The sequence below is a fragment of the Saccopteryx leptura genome, chromosome 3 (genome assembly GCF_036850995.1).
Source record: "Saccopteryx leptura isolate mSacLep1 chromosome 3, mSacLep1_pri_phased_curated, whole genome shotgun sequence".
NCBI classification, from domain to species: domain Eukaryota; kingdom Metazoa; phylum Chordata; class Mammalia; order Chiroptera; family Emballonuridae; genus Saccopteryx; species Saccopteryx leptura.
Genome location: NC_089505.1, coordinates 101,616,799 through 101,633,899, shown reverse-complemented (window position 1 = coordinate 101,633,899; position 17,101 = coordinate 101,616,799). Strand labels below are relative to the sequence as shown.

The window sequence follows — 17,101 nt, the reverse complement described above, 5'->3', positions numbered from 1 at the left end:
TGCCCCTCCGGGGCGTCGCTCTGCCGCAACCAGAGCCACTCTAGCGCCTGGGGCAGAGGCGAAGGAGCCATCCCCAGCGCCCGGGCCATCTTTGCTCCAATGGAGCCTTGGCTGCGGGAGGGGAAGAGAGAGACAGAGAGGAAGGAGGGGGGGGGGGTGGAGAAGCAAATGGGCACTTCTCCTATGTGCCCTGGCCGGGAATCGAACCCGGGTCCCCCGCATGCCAGGCCGACGCTCTACCACTGAGCCAACCGGCCAGGGCGGACAAGGAGGTATTTCTTATTTAAAGCCTTGCTACACCCTCAAATCCATATCCATGGGAGTTCATGAGAAATACTGAATCTCGAGTCTCCACCTCAGACCTGATTTAGAATCTGAATTATTAATAATGTTCCCAGGTGACAATGGATACTGCAAAATTTTATGGACCGTACCAGTGGTAGTACAGTAGATAGAATGTTAGCCTGGGACACTGAGGTCCCAGGTCAAAACCTGGTTTACCAGCTTGAGCAAGGGATCATCAAAATGACCCCATGGTGTCTGGCTTGAGCTTGAAGGTCATTGGCTTTGACGAGACCAAGATTCCTGGCATGACCAACGTGTCTGGCTCAGCCGGAGCCTGCCCCCATCTGGTGTCAAGGTGTATGATAAGCAATCAGTGAACAACTACAGTGATGCAACTACGAGTTGATGCTTCTCATCTCATCCCCTTCCTGTCTCTCACTAAAAAAAAGGTATTTGGAATCTCAATGTTAAAAAGACATTGATCAAGCACCTGCTATGTGGATCTATAATTATATAAGTGTGCCATTAAAATTTCCCTATTCACTGCACATGGAATATATGGTACCTTTATTAATAGCACAGTATCATTTTTATTAGCCCATTCACTAAATCAGCTTCCTACTGGTGTGCCCAGCTTACTGACCCTAATTTTTTAACTTTTTTTAATTCATATAGTATGGTACAAATAAGATGATTTTCACTTTATGGGATACTTCTGTATTTCCCATAATTACCTATCAAACCATATGTACCTTTTTTTTTATTACAGTTGAAATGTGGTTAAAATTATAATTAGGCTGGTTTTTGTTTGTTTTTACCACATTGTATATTAATAGTTTGATCAAATGTTTTACTTCCAACAAATACTTGCTTTTTGAGCTTGACCTGTGGAAGCACATGGGTAAAGCATCAATCTGCAATGCTCAGGTCCCCAGTTTGAAACCCTGGGCTTGCCTGGTCAAGGTACAAATGAGAAGCAACTATGATGCTTCTCCCATTACACCCTGGCCCCACCTTTCTCTCTTCTTGCCTCTAAAAATCAATAAATCTTAAAAAAAGGCATACTTCTAGAATGCATTTAGAGGTTCTATACTCTGCTGACCCAGTAAATTTCCTGGGCCATGGGGTAGAACCTGGGATGGGCAAGCACCTACCTGTTAATTGTGAGTGCTTCTAGGCAGAAGATTCAAGTGAATTTCTAGTACCTACCGTCACCTTCCTTTCACTACGTACCATAGCTCACAAGAAAAGTTAGTATTGGCCTGACCTGTGGTGGCGCCGTGGATAAAGCGTCGACCTGGAAATGCTGAGGTCGCCGTTTGGAAACCCTGGGCTTGCCTGGTCAAGGCACATATGGGAGTTGATGCTTCCAGCTTCTCTCTCTCTCTCTCTCTCTCTCTCTCTGTCTCTCCCTCTCCTCTCTAAAATGAATAAATAATAAAAATAAAGAAAAGTATCAATTTAGTACCCAGTTTTGAAGCTCTCAAGTTCAAGGTGAGGTCAAGTCAAACATGACAAATTTTAGGACTGATGAGTATCTTGTTTGTAGCAAGGAATTTTAAGCACAGCAAGGGGCACACTAAGCATGCTTTCAACATGGAAACATGACAGATTTTTCTAAAGCAAGTGAATAATAAATACATAAGCACAAAATTAGACATTTTACAGAACACTTCTTAATAAATTATAAAAGGGAAAATAGTGCTGGTTTACTGGTACAGTCTGGCAGTCAAAACAGTTCCTGAAGGGGATTAGACCACTGTTGCTCTTACCAAGTTTTTCATTTCAGCTACACACTTCCCATAAAATCTTTCTGCCTTGTTGAATTTGGCATTCCTTCATTTATGTAGTCAATATATGCATTGTCATAAGGTCGTCTCTGGCTATATTTGTCGTTTTTTAGCTCTATGGAAACAAAACTTTTTTTTTTTTTCTGTCTTTTTAAGAAAAATTGATTCTAGAGTGAGATGAAAAGAGAAACATCAATAAGTTTCTGTATGTGCCCTAAAGGGGATCCAACTGGCAACCTCTGTATATAGGGAGGACAATAACCAAGCAAGCTATCTGGCCAGGGCTCTTTTTTTTGGTCTTAATAGTCAAGACTGAAATCACCTTTAGGAAAACATCCTACAAAATAAGTGTTCAATGAGCCTTCTTTAAAAAAAAAAAGTATTTTACTGATTTTATTTTTTTTTTAAACGGAGAGGAAAGCATTTGAGAGGAAAGGGGAGCAACAGGAACATCTACCTGTTCCTGTATGTGCCCTGACGGGATAAAACCAGCAACCTCTCTGCTTTGGGACAATGCTCTAACTCGGTGGTCCCCAACCACTGGGTCACGGACCGGTACCGGTCCGTGGGCCATTTGGTACTGGTCCACAGAGAAAGAATAAGTAATTTACATTATTTTCGTTTTATTTATATTTAAGTCTGAACGATGCTTTATTTTTAAAAAAGGACCAGATTCCCTCTGTTACATCTGTCTAAGACTCACTCTTGACGCTTGTCTCGGTCACGTGATACATTTATCCGTCCCACCCTAAAGGCCGTTCCATGAAAATACTTTCTGACATTAAACCTGTCCATGGCCCAAAAAAGGTTGGGGACCACTGCTCTAACTAACAGCTATGTGGCCATGGCTTAATGAGTTTTTCTTTGTGTAAGTAAAAAGTACTATCAGATGATCTGGTCTGAAGTTAAGGAAATAACCAAGGGTCATGCTGAAATGTAAGGACAGTGACATGTTGCTCTACTTTGAATTTTTATACTCTGTTGATTTTGCATAATTATTACCCCATTCACAACACATATATATACTTGGCCTGACCAGGAGGTGAGTGGCTAGAGCATCAACCTGGGATGCTGAAGACCCAGGTTTGAAACTCCGAGGTCGCCGGCTTGAGTGCAGGGTCGCTGGCTTGAACATGGAATCATAAACATGACCCCATGTCCCCTGGCTTGAGCCCAAAGGTCACTGGCATGAAGCCCAAGGTCACTGGCTTCAGCAAGGGGTCACTGGCTCAGCTACAGTCCCCCAGTCAAGGCACATGAGAAAGCAGTCGATGAAGAACTAAAGTGCAGCAACAAGTTGATACTTCTCTCTCTCCCTTCCTGACTGTCCCTGTCTCAGTCTCTTGCTAAAAAAACAAAAACAAATATATGATACTTTGCATGGGGCATAGGAGGGGTACGATGAAGAAAAGTTAATAAAAAAAAACCCCACACAAATATAAAAGTGGTGATGAATGGGAACATTCTTCAAACTAATATTTCAAGTATTTCTTAATTTCTATCCAGTTGCTACACTGCAATACAATAAAGTTAATTTTGTCACTTGGCATGAAATCAGTATGAATAATTTAGTTTGCATTTTAGTACGTACTTACAACTTTTCTAAGTTTATGACCATCCTATCAATTTCCTCTGTGGGAGGCACATGTGTTCCATGAAGAAGACTGTTAGATGTTGGGTAGAACTCTCCACTGAGAAAGAACAGGTGGTGGTACTTTTGAAATGTAAATACCTGGTCTTCAAGAACTCTTGTCTGGGCCATCTTTTAAAATGCAAGTTTCGCCCTGGCCGGTTGGCTCAGCGGTAGAGCGTCGGCCTGGCGTGCGGGGGACCCAGGTTCGATTCCCGGCCAGGGCACATAGGAGAAGCACCCATTTGCTTCTCCACCTCCCCCCTCTCCTTCCTCTCTGTCTCTCTCTTCCCTTCCCGCAGCCAAGGCTCCATTGGAGCAAAGATGGCCCAGGCGCTGGGGATGGCTCCTTGGCCTCTGCCCCAGGCGCTAGAGTGGCTCTGGTTGCGGCAGAGCGACGCCCCGGAGGGGCAGAGCATCGCCCCCTGGTGGGCAGAGCGTCGCCCCTGGTGGGCGTGCCGGGTGGATCCCGGTCGGGTGCATGCGGGAGTCTGTCTGACTGTCTCTCCCCGTTTCTAGCTTCAGAAAATTTAAAAAAAGCAAAAAAACAAAAAACAAAATAAAATGCAAGTTTCTGTCTAGCTGTGCATTCACTGGTTGCTTCTATTATGTGCCCTGCCTGGGGACTGAACCTGAAACTTTGAATTAATTAAAAAATATATATTTATTTATTTTTATTCATTTCAAGAGAAGGAAGAAGAAACATGAAGCATCAACTCCCATATATGCCTTGACCAGGCAGGCCCAGGATTTCGAACTGGCGATTTCAGCATTCCAGGTCAACGCTTTTATTCACTGCCAGGTCAGTCCAATTAAAAAATTTAAATGTGGCCCAGGCCGGTTGGCTCTGCGGTAGAGCGTCGGCCTGGCGTGCAGGGGACCTGGGTTCGAATCCCGGCCAGGGCACATAGGAGAGGCGCCCATTTGCTTCTCCACCCCCCCCTTCCTCTCTGCCTCTCTCTTCCCCTCCTGCAGCCAAGGCTCCATTGGAACAAAGATGGCCCGGGCGCTGAGGATGGCTCCTTGGCCTCTGCCCCAGGCGCTAGAGTGGCTCTGGTCGCAGCAGAGCGATGCCCTGGAGGGGCAGAGCATCGCCCCCTGGTGGGCAGAGCCTCGCCCCTGGTGGGCGTGCCGGGTGGATCCCGGTCGGGCGCATGTGGGAGTCGGTCTGGCTGTCTCTCCCCGTTTCGAGCTTCAGAAAAATACAAAAATAAATAAATAAATAAATAAATAAATAAAAAATTTAAATATGAGTTCCTGGGAGGACAAATTAGAAACTGCTTTTATTAACCAAGACTGACTGGAATGTCCTGTTTGAGAGAGACATTTCTACACTCTGGATGTCACCAGTAAACTTTCAGAAATTAGGATGGACTTTGGAAGCTGATAAAGGCCTCTTGGAAAAAGCCTGGTTCTTTGCTTATTAACAGGGTTCATGTTAGTTTTTCCAGGTTACAAGCCCTACTCATATCCTGGGAATACTGCCCCTGATGACTCTAGACATCACAGCCTCCTGTGCCCAGGCCGCATTGTCCCCTGAGAGAGAACAAGGATCACTTGGCTCTGAAGTAAAACTCCGCCCCTCTTCAGCAGGAAGCAGCTACAGAAGAAGGGAAAGGGGTATAGGTTCTCAAAAATTCAGAGCCAATAATCCAGAGCCAAGCATCCTTGAGGGGATATTGTTAGAGTAGGCGGTTAGACAGGCATGAGCAGAACAGGAAGCACAAGCCAGGTACAGAAGGTCACCAGGGCAGATTCTAGGTACCTAACAATGGTCAAAACTGGGAAAACAAGTAAGTATTGTAGGCTAGGACCTTGTACCTAGGGTGACCTTTCCTTCCCTAGCATATCACTAGTCACGTGGCTTTAGACCCCCTTGGAGAAGGGACAAGGGGACCGGAGAAAAGCCTAATACGACTCATACAAACCCTTGCAAACAACTCTAAATCTTAAGCATTAAGCTCTCAGGACAATGAGGTTCTGACCCGCATCAAATAATCTTAGGAACAAAGCCTTCAGGTCTGTTGACCACAGAGATAGAGTTTTGGTCAAACTACTAGTGCCGCAACCCGCGCAACAAGTCTATTCCAGGGTCTCAAGCAGGAAGTGGTACGAAATTGAATGAAAAATAGACAGAGACTTAAAGATATATACAGGAAGGGTTCGGGAGGATGCCACAGCTCCTTGCCAACAGTCACTACTGTTCTGGCAGAGCCGCAAGAACATGACTGCCCCCAGAAAACATCCTTCTTTATTTACTGGACGAGGTAGGCCATTAGCAAATCAATCATGTTTCCAAGGCAACACAAGAAGACCACCAGATGCAGAAACACCTCCACCAATACTTAACATATACAACCTTAGTAACTTCCTTCCAGTCGTTCCTGGGAACATGGGCAGGCAGGATGAGTACTGAAGCACAGGCCTTTGTTAACTTAATTAGGCTGGTGAGGTGGGGGGTTGGGCAGACCATCAGCTCCAACCAGCTCCCAGCACTTCTGTCCCCAAAATCCAGACTGCAAAATACCCTGTTTATTTTTCAGTCCCCAACAGATCCCCTTTTATATTTTTTAAACTTCAATTTGTGCTGTGATTCATGCTCATCTGATTTCTCATGTTCTGATTTGGAGGCAGACTGGAAAAATATAAAATAAACAACAAAATTAAAATAGCCAATACTAACAAATACCAAATTAAGTGTCTTAATACAATGAAGTGATAAAAGCCTATTAGATTATCAAGCTAAGTCTTAACTAATACAGCAGGATCTAAAATAAAATCTTTGCAGTTTTGAATGTCCTTAAATATGTTCACCAAGTCCATCTTGACACTATCACCACTTCACATTATTTGTAAATACAACCCAACCCCACTTCAGTCTGAGGACTGTCCCAAGGAGCAGGAGTCACACACATTCAGGAAAAGTCTGCAAAGCACTGGAGTTGTGTTCACATTTCCACACTTTTCAGCTAGAGTTCAAGTCCCAATGACCACTGCTTCTAGCTGGCATTGATTCAGGTAGACTGGAAGAGCCATCTGCAGCATGTATGGAGACGGAGCTTCTGTTTTCTTTAAACTAGAGAGATGAACCCAGGGGGCCTTTCCCTGGAGCTTTGCAGCCATGGGGTGGTGAGGAGAACCTTGGGATACATTATGCTGGGTGGTAGAGGTAAGTTCGTAACAAAAGTTGGCAAAAAGGAGAAAGAGAGCTCTAAATTAGGAGTAGGTCCTAGCCTAAAATAGGCATGGGGCTTTGAGGCAAGAGGAATAAAGGAGACACTAGATATTAAACAAAGCAGCAGAAAATAAGGCTATCAACACCCACAACAGAGATCTTCGAGGGATGGGCAGAATCCGAATATTAAGGCAAAGCAGAGTAAGTGGCCCTCATGTCTATAAGAAATGAGATCAGCTTACCTGCTACTTGGAAGAAATACCCTAGGCTTGTTCACAGTGATGCAAGATGAGGGCGACAGCCCTGGGCACCTTTAGCCTTCAGTGGCAAGTCGCAGCAGGCTGGGCAAGGTTAGGTCACAGGCGGCTGGAGTAGGCTGGAAGAGACTGAACCCTCCCTTTGAGGAGCGAGGGGGCAGCTTACCTTCCAGTGTTCCTTTTTCCCACAGCAAAGGTATGGCCCAGGTGGGTGCCTAGAAGCCAGGCAGGCTTTAGCTCAATAACTTCCTTTCCACTCTTAAAGCAGGACCCTGATTGGAGTCCTATGAAGCCCCTTCGGGGTGCTGGAGCCTTTAAGGGCGTATGCCAAGAGCTGGTATTTTGCCTGATCTCTTTTTGGGCTCTGTCTGCCTTTTCTCTGTTCCTTTTGGTCATTATAGACCTTAAAAGCCATGCTCAGAAGATCTCGCTGAGGGGTTTGAGGGCCCTCCTCTGCCTATATAAACTTTTTCCATATATCTGGAGCTGATGGGAAAGAAAAACCAGAACAGTGTTATTAGCTGGATCAAATAAAAGAGGGTAGAAGTTTGCAGGAGAAAGAGGTTTGGCGTCTCTTGTAGGATTCCAGAGTCTCTTGGCTGCTGAATGGCCCTGTATATCAGCATTCAAAATAAATTTTTTAAAGTAAAAAGCATGATAGAGAAGATTTACAGAAGTTCCAGGATATGATTCCCCCATTTTTAGTATTATTTACAATTGACCTTTAAGTATTTGGTGGGCACACTTTATAATACCTTGACCCTGAGGATTGTAAGAAAATACCTGCCTCCAGGTTAACTCTAAAGTTTGACAAAATATAGCAAATGCTTTTCTAAGTAACATTCCTATACTTATCAAAAAATCTCTACCCCATTAATTAACAGGCAATTTAAAGAGTACATTAAGGCTGGAAAAATCCAGTGTGACTTTCGTTATCTTCCTATTGTAAAAAAATAATTTTACACCTTTGTTAAGCAAATCTACCCTGCTTCAAGCTTTGCAGCAGTTTGCAGCCTGAAGCGGCCTGGTCAAATTAGCAAGTGTTTAGGATCCACATTTCATTCTATTTAAATTTAAATGAGCACTCTGTACAAGTTCCAATTAAAATTAAAAATTTTTTAGGAATAAAACCATTTTATTTTTTCAATATTAGAGCCAGCATTTCCAATTTTTGCATGCAAGAACTTAATTCAGGCCTTAAAAAGATCACATTTAGACAACATTAAACAAAGACCAAACACAAACAAGAATCAGACAAAGTAGACAAATCAGAGTGAAACCAGGGATTTCAAAGCACAATTATATTAGAAAGTTGCCTACTTGATTTTACTTAGGGCTATTTTTTAAGAGGGAACTTAAGAAGGATAAGACCAAACAGAATTCTCTCTCGAAAAATCTCGAGGCAGCCGCGTGAGATTCTGTTTAGCTATACCCAAAAAGGCGCCTTTCACCCTCTTTCCAGGCATAGAATAGGAAAAATAGGAAAAAACAAAGTGATATTGTAGCTAAAACATTAAAGAAAATCAGTCAATAATAAGAAAAAGCTGTAACTTTAAAAAACATCTGAGTCTTCTATTCACTCCTAAATTCTAACAGCTGCTGCAACAGCCGAGATCCCTCCATCTCAACCCCAGCCAAGCGGCAGACTTAGTTTACTGGGGCGTAGAAGGCTCCGCCTTCGGCCTCCCTGCTTTTGCTCCTCAGCAGTAGCCCCCGCCTATGGGGACCCATTCATGCTTGGAGGTTGGATGCCCAGCAGCAGGCCCTTGTTGCGGGTGGCTGTGGGCCCCAAGGAGTCCAGCGTGCTCTACTGTGAGCTCAGCGTCTGGTGCAGCCTAGGCACCGTCTACTGCTCTGCTCGCTCCCCTGCACCCAGGTGCTGCGGTGCCGAGCTGAGCCGCGCTGCACCCACTCTTATCACCACCATGTTGGGAATAATATTCACCAGCAGAAGCATTTCCCTGACCTTTCTTCCTTGGTTTGTCCTGCCTTTTATTAAAAAATCCTGGAAGCCTCTCCCCAAGCGCTGTGGCAAAAGGCTCAATATTAGCACTTATTCTGATATAGCCCTCTGTATCTTTTTATTTTATTTTATTTTATTTTATTTATTTATTTATTTATTTTTTACAGAGACAGAGAGAGTCAGAGAGAAGGATAGACAGGGACAGACAGACAGGAATGGAGAGAGCCGAGAAGCATCAATCATTAGTTTTTCATTGGGCGTTGCAACACCTTAGTTGTTCATTGATTGCTTTCTCATATGTGCCTTGACCGCGGGCCTTCAGCAGACCGAGTAACCCCTTGCTGGAGCCAGCGACCTTGGGCTCAAGCTGGTGAGCTTTTTGCTCAAACCTGATGAGCCTTCGCTCAAGCTGGCGACCTTGGGGTCTCGAACCTGGGTCTTCCGCATCCCAGTCCAACGCTCTATCCACTGCTCCACTGCCTGGTCAGGAGCCCTCTGTATCTTTTTTTTTTTTTTTTTTAATTATTTTTATTTATTTATTCATTTTAGAGGAGAGAGAGAGAGAAAGGGGGAGAAGCAGGAAGCTTCAACTCCCATATGTGCCTTGACCGGGCAAGCCCAGGGTTTTGAACCGACAACCTCAGCATTCCAGGTCAACGCTTTACCCACTGCGCCACCACAGGTCAGGCAGGAGCCCTCTGTATCTTGAGCCTGATCCAAAGCCTGCCAGAGCGGGGATTTTCAAGGGTCCAAAGACCTTGGGAGCATCCCGATCAGAGGGCTGTAGAGCTGCAAAGATTACAATGGCCACAGCTGTGATATTCTCATCTCCCGAGTTATTCTCAGACTCCCAAGTTCTTCTCATATTTACATTCCTCTATTTCTATCTCATTCTGGTTAAACAACTTCTCCTCCTCAAATAAAAAGATTGTACAAAAAGAAAAAGGTCCTTCACTTTTGACCCTAACTGTCCCATAATTTGTTACTCCCGAATTATACTATTATACTTTCCCTCCAAACTCTATTTTCAAGCTTTACTTCTCAAAAGCTTTGCTTACTTTGTGTGCACACCTCTGGGGAGTTTCATTACCTTCTTTTTTCCCTTTCTCAAGCCCCACCTTGGGTGCCAACTGCCGCGACCCGCGCAATCAGTCTATTCCAGGGTCTCGAGTGGGAAATGGTACAAAATTGAATGAAAAATAGACAGAGACTTAAAAGATATATACAGGATGGGTTCGGGAGGATGCCACAGCTCCTTGCCAACAGTCACTACTGTCCTAGCCAAGCCGCAAGAAAGTGGCGCCCCCAGAAAACATCCTTCTTTATTTACTGGAGGAGGTGGGCCATTAGCAAATCAATCATGTTTCCAAGGCAACACAAGAAAACCACCAGGTGCAGAAAACCCCCCACCAATACTTATCATACACAACCTTGGTAACTTCCTGCTAGTCCTTCCTGGGAACTTGGGCAGGCGGTAGGAGTACTGAAGCACAGGCCTTTGTTAACTTAATTAGGCTGGTGAGGTGGGGGGTTGGGCAGACCATCAGCTCCAACCAGCTCCCAGCACCTCTGTCCCCAAAATCCAGACTGCAAAATACCATTTATTCTTCAGTCCCCAAAATACTAGAGATGCCAGCTAGTAAGGTGACCAATCATCCTCCTTTAGCAAGGACAGTCCTTCTTTTGTAAGTTCCATCCTTCCTCGAAAAGTGTCCTCCTACATGTCCTCCTTTTTGATATTGGGAGACTAATCTGTAAATGTTCATATTCGATCGATGCAGAGTTGATCCACTGCGTGTGATGTGACGTATCTGTATCTAAATGAGTAATTTTTTCTTATAGTTATTATTAAAAATTAATAGGTATGTAAGCATAATTATAATATAAAATATTAGTTTTTATTATGCATTTATCATATTATAGTGTATTATTGTTGCAATAAATGTTTCTTTTTTTAGATATTGTTTTCTTCAATTTATTTTTGTCCTCCTTTTCATTGTAAAAAAGTTGGTAACCTTACAATTAGTCCTCCAGGCCCAGAAAAGCAGATGAAGCAACACCATGACTGACATCAGGACCAGGTGCAATAACTAATGACCCCAGGCCCTAGTGCCTACCAATCAGTAAAGACCAGAACCCTGAAAGGACACATCTGGGAAGCTGATGAATCGTCTATTGAGATCCTCCCCTAAGATCTCCCCTAAAATCCCTGCCTTTAAAAACCCTTAAGACAAAGGACCCAGTATTCTCTCTCTCTCTCCCTCTCTCTCTCTCTCTTTCTCTCTCTCACACACACACACACACACACACACACACCAGTGCCTTTCCCGATCCTCTTCTTCCCTCAACATATATACCCTTGCTCTCCTTCTCCTAAGCTGCAAGGGCCCTTGCTTTGTCTCTATAACTTGTTTCTTAAGTCCATTCAGCCCAGCTGGCTCACTTCTTATACATCTGTGACTTAATAAATTTCCTATACCCTAAAAAAGAGAGAAAGAGCAAGTGGTAGCTATAAAGATCCTATACCTTCAAAACTGGATAATGTTTATTGGTAAAAAATAGAAAAATTTGGGATCATATTTGATTTCAGAGATAGAATTCAGACTTGCAAAAAGGCATCTAAGCAATCATCTACTCCAATGGGCATATGAGCTAGCTGAGGACCAGTGGCTACTGAATTTACCCAACCTACACAGTTCATACATGAAAGAGCTTGAATAAGAACACGCTGTGCTCTGCAAAATGTACAGATCTCTCCACCCTACCACACTACTGCTATTAAAATAGTTGTGATCTTAAAACACATTACCTGTCTTCCATAATTAGGGAAAGAGAGTGCAGTTTAGCTTTGCTTACTGCACATGATGAAATATCCTCCATAAGTAAGGGACACAGTAACAGTAAAAGTCATAATCCTTATGATGATAATAGTAACTAACACCAAGCCCTGGGTGGATAGCTCAGTGACCTCAGCATTCCAGGTCAACGCTTTATCCAATGCACCACCACAGGTCAGGCAAGCTAAAATTTTAACTCTTTTTTTAAAATTTATTTTTATTTTATTTATTCATTTTAGAGAGGAGAGAGAAAGGGAGAAAGAGAGGGAGAGAGAGGAGAGGAGCTAGAAGCATCAACTCCCATATGTGCCTTGACCAGGCAAGCCCAGGGTTTTGAACCGGTGACCTCAGCATTTCCAGGTCGACGCTTTATCCACTGCACCACCACAGGTCAGGCAAAGTTTTAACTCTTGAGTTCTCCCTATCAAGGCTATGGCTGGGCTTCCTCCACACCATCCCCCTTCTTGCTGGTTGGAACTTGCAACTACTTAGCTTTGCCCACTCAGACACCTACAAATGCACTAAGGCAGGGGTCGGGAACCTATGGCTCGCAGACAAATCTTTAATTTTAAAAATAATAACGTTAAAAATATAAAACATTCTCATGTATTACAATCCATTCATTTCCTACCGCTCATGTTCATGGTTGCAGGTGGCTGGAGCCAATCACAGCTGTCCTCCGGGACAACACCAAATTTTTTTTTTTTTTTTTTTGTATTTTTCTGAAGTTGGAAACGGGGAAGCAGTCAGACAGACTCCCGCATGCGCCCGACTGGGATCCACCCGGCACGCCCACCAGGGGGTGATGCTCTGCCCATCTGGGGCATTGCTCTGTTGCAACCAGAGCCATTCTAGCGCCTGAGGCAGAGGCCATAGAGCCATCCTCAGCACCTGGGCCAACTTTGCTCCAATGGAGCCTCGGCTGCGGGAGGGGAAGAGAGAGACAGAGAGGAAGGAGAGGGAGAGGGGTGGAGAAGCAGATGGGCGCCTCTCCTGTGTGCCCTGGCCAGGAATCGAACCCAGGACTCCTGCATGCCAGGCCGACGCTTTACCACTGAGCCAACCGGCCAGGGCCTAACACCAAATTTTTATTGGATAATGTGTAATGTACCTGACCCCTGCACTAAGAAATGGCGGAGCAACAATGGAACTACTCCTCTGACTTGGGCTGCTCACCTGGGACCTGATTCATAAGAAACTAATCTTTATTTCTTATTGTGGGAGCTATTACTGTAGCTTAGACTTCTTTTTTTTTTTTTTTTTTTGTATTTTTCTGAAGCTGGAAACAGGGAGGCAATCAGACAGACTCCCGCATGCGCCCGACCGGATCCACCCGGCACGCCCACCAGGGGGCGATGTTCTGCCCATCCGGGGCGTCGCTCTGTTGCAACCAGAGCCATTCTAGCACCTGAGGCAGAGGCCATGGAGCCATCCTCAGCGCCTGGGCAAACTTTGCTCCAATGGAGCCTCAGCTGCGGGAGAGGAAGAGAGAGACAGAGAGGAAGGAGAGGGGGAGGGGTGGAGAAGCAGATGGGCGCCTCTCCTGTGTGCCCTGGCCGGGAATCGAACCCGGGACTTCCGCACACCAGGCCGATGCTCTACCACTGAGCCAACCGGCCAGGGCCTAGATTTTTTTTTTTTTTTTGTAGCTTAGACTTTTACTGTAATAACCATTGCTTACCTGACTCTATATGTGCCAGGCACTGTTCTAAACGTTTTGCCTTTTCTTTGAGAATACATTTATTAAAGCTGGGAACAGTGAAACAAGGAAAGGCTTAGGATAGAAGAAACAACAGGATAGAGACCAGGTAAGGCTACTTTGGCCCTCTAGAAGTGTTATGCCAAAGAACTGAGCCAAGGCGGGTGGGCTCCTGTCAGCTCACTGGAGTCAGAGAAAAGGGGTTCTGGGGGTTTGGCTGGGATGAGCTGCCTGCTGCCCTCTGCTCCCCTGGTTGCAGTCTGGTGGGACTCCTTAGAGTTTAGGAGATGCACACCTGTGAGGGGAAGAAGAGAGGGAATAGAAAGGTGCAGGTGTACTCCCTGTAGGGAGAGCACACCAATGTTTTACATATTTTATTCTCACAATTCTCTGAGGTACAGATGAGGAAACCAGATCTAAAAAGCTTGCCTACCATGTTCCATACCTCAACAAAACACAGTATTTGAATCCATAGCTTATGAGGATGGCAGAATTGTATTTACCTTTTTCTTTTCTTCTTCCTGCAATTCTCATTCCATAAAAGCTTTTTTTAAACCTTCCATTTGGAAGTAATTTAAGTCTTTTATCTTCCTCCACAACTTCCTGGTGATTTAATTTTTGAACTTCATGCTACGAAGAGGACAAATCAAGTTTGTTAGCACAGGTATGGAAATAAATACAAATACATGGTATCTGTCATCTTGTATAAGCCGTCCAAAGGAAACTTGATTTTATTGTAGGGGGAGGAGATGATGTATACAACTGTATTATATCTTTGTGTGTGTGTGTGTGTGTGTGTATGTGACAGAGACAGAGAAAGGGTCAGGGACAGACAGCCAGGAAAGGAGAGAGATGAGAAGCATCAATTCTTCAATGCAGCATCTTAGTTGTTCACTGATTGCTTTCTCTTATGTGCCTTGATGGGGGGGGGGGTTCTACAGCAGAGCAAGTGACCTCTTGCACAAGACAAGAATCTTGGGCCTCAAGCCAGTGACCTTTGGGCTCAAGCCAGTGACCATGGGGTCATGTCTATGATCCCATGCACAAACGGGCAACCTTGGGGTTTTGAACCAGGGTCCTCTGCCTCCCAGTCCAATGCTCTGCCCACTGTGACACTGGTCAGGCTGTATTATATCTCTAATTTTACTGCCTAAGGGAACAGTGTGGTAAGGATGGTGAAAGGCAGAAACCGTGAGCTGAACCAAAAACATGAGGCTAGTGTGTTCAAAGAATATTTATTTTAAAAGCACCTGGGTGGGAGCGGGCTGAGACCAACAAAAGGGTGTTAGCACCCCCACCCCCACCCCCAAGCTGTGCTGCAGGAGGGAGTGGTTAGGGGTAGATTAGCATATCTTGGTTTATGGCCTTGGTCACTGACTTGACACTGAGAAGGAGGAAGGGAGGGGTTCAGCTGCAGAAACACTTCCTTTGCAAGTTTTTTTTTCTGATACAGCACAGGCCTTATCAGCCTGGTCCTATCTACTGGCTTTGGTAAATTTTCAAGACAGCCCGGGTTAGGTTATCTCCCAACAACAACCGGGTCCTGGCGCTCCTGGGAATTATTTGTGAAAATTTTCACAGGGACTCTGTTTTATTTAGGCTATAAAGTAAAGATTTGGGTTTCGTGATCTAAGTTTCAAATTTACAGGCTCTAACTTTCCCCAGTAAATCCTGTTGCTAGGCTTTCACAAAGAACTATTGTCATTTAAACTCCAATTGTCAGGTCCCGCCCCAATGTACACACTTTTCCTGACATTCCTGCATAAGGGAAACTTTGCTATAAGGTATTTCAAAGGCCAGGAAGCCAATAAGGGAGAGAATAGAAAGCAAATTAACTACAACCTTACAGTGGAGGGGATGAGAATGTTTCCAGCCCTTCCTCCTCCTTAGGACCTGCATTGTTCTTGGGATTGCAGCTGAGTAGCCATTTTATCTATCTGACAGAAAGGGCTATAGTTTGTGAATAAGAAGGCAGGAGGGATATACTGACTTGACTACTCTCAGCTGTGTCTCATTATTGGTTGTCTCTCATCATCATTGGTTTGAAACAGGGTTTTCCAAAGTATGAGCTTCACTGTTCAGAGATACTTGAAGATTATACATACACCTGAATGACAGTAGTCACATATGGGCAGACAAATGGGCAAGGGACCAGGCCAGCTGATAGGTCTCAGCTCCAGGAATTGCCGCCCTGGGTGGCTGCTTCCACTGAGCTCTGTCACTGGAGGAGGGGCAGCTTAGCTTCTGGCACTGCTGCATGCCGGGCAAGAGCCACCTAGCTGAGCCGCGGGGATTGCAACGATGTTCAGTCCTACCAGTCTCGCCAATATAGTGTTACTGAACTTTTGGATTTTTGTCCTATTATTATCCAGTTCCCCAAACAAAAAGAACGACCCACTGAGACTGATGGGAGTAACATTACACTTACACTTGAGGCACTCTTTTTTGGGACTACGTTTTTACATTGTCTTCCAACCAGGAAATTCTTGATCTATTCAAACTTAATTTTTTTGTACCTCAAATTATTTTGTATTTTCTTCTAAATATTACCGTTTAAATTTTATTCCTATGGTAGATATCTTATGTGGCCTTTTCATTTCTACATCTAATTAGTGGTTACTAGTGCAGAGAAAAAATAATTTTAATAAATGCTTGTATCCACTAACTTTATTTTATTTATTTATTTTTTACAGAGACAGAGTCAGAGTGAGGGATAGACAGGGACAGACAGACAGGAACAGAGAGATATCTGAGAAGCATCACTCATTAGTTTTTCGTTGCGCATTGTGGCACCTTAGTTGTTCATTGATAGCTTTCTCATATGTGCCTTGACCGTGGGCCTTCAGCAGACCGAGTAACCCCTTGCTTGAGCCACCAACCTTGGGTCCAAGCTGGTGAGCTATGGCTCAAACCAGATGAGCCCGCGCTCAAGCTGGCGACCTTGGGGTCTCGAACCTCGGTCCTCTGCATCCCAGTCCGATGTTCTATCCACTGCGCCACCGCCTGTTCAGGCTAGCTTTACTTTATTAACTTAATCAATGTTACTCATTCTAGCACCATCTTGTTGGAAGAGTAAACAAGATGGAAGTGTCTGCGCTCCTGCAGTTTACAACGTTGATGGGGGAAACGGAAAATGAACAGAGAACTATCTTACGCTATTGAAAAAATTAAAATGGTGCCTTAGGACTGTACTGAGGGCCTACGTGAGACACGATAGTCCAGGGAGAGCTGCCTTGGAACAGGTAACACTAAGGATAAGCACATGCCGATCGACGGAGCAGTACGCAGTTCAGGAGACTTCCTACCAGGATCACGGTCGGCCACTGCTCCTTCCCCATCCACTTCCAAGAGCTTCCAGCCCTTCTCTCAAGTCTCACGGCTCTCTCTATGGTCTTCTACGGCTGCGCAAGGGCCTGCCCAATGGAAAATAGCTCACCGCTAGAAGGAACAGGGATTGGTCCCAAG

At 44.6% G+C, this 17,101-nt stretch overlaps 1 long non-coding RNA gene and 1 other non-coding gene across 2 annotated transcripts; both read right to left on the bottom strand.

Moving 5' to 3' along the window:
• Positions 1-13,485: 13,485 nt before the first annotated feature.
• TRNAT-GGU (transfer RNA threonine (anticodon GGU)) lies at positions 13,486-13,561 on the bottom strand. The gene has a single exon. It is a non-coding gene; the product is annotated as a tRNA-Thr (tRNA).
• Positions 13,562-13,771: 210 nt separating this feature from the next.
• On the bottom strand, positions 13,772-17,007 carry LOC136397556 (uncharacterized). Its single transcript, XR_010749882.1, has 3 exons — positions 16,942-17,007; positions 14,140-14,266; positions 13,772-13,931 (listed from the first exon to the last, which is right to left on the bottom strand). It is a non-coding gene; the product is annotated as an uncharacterized lncRNA (long non-coding RNA).
• Positions 17,008-17,101: the final 94 nt, after the last annotated feature.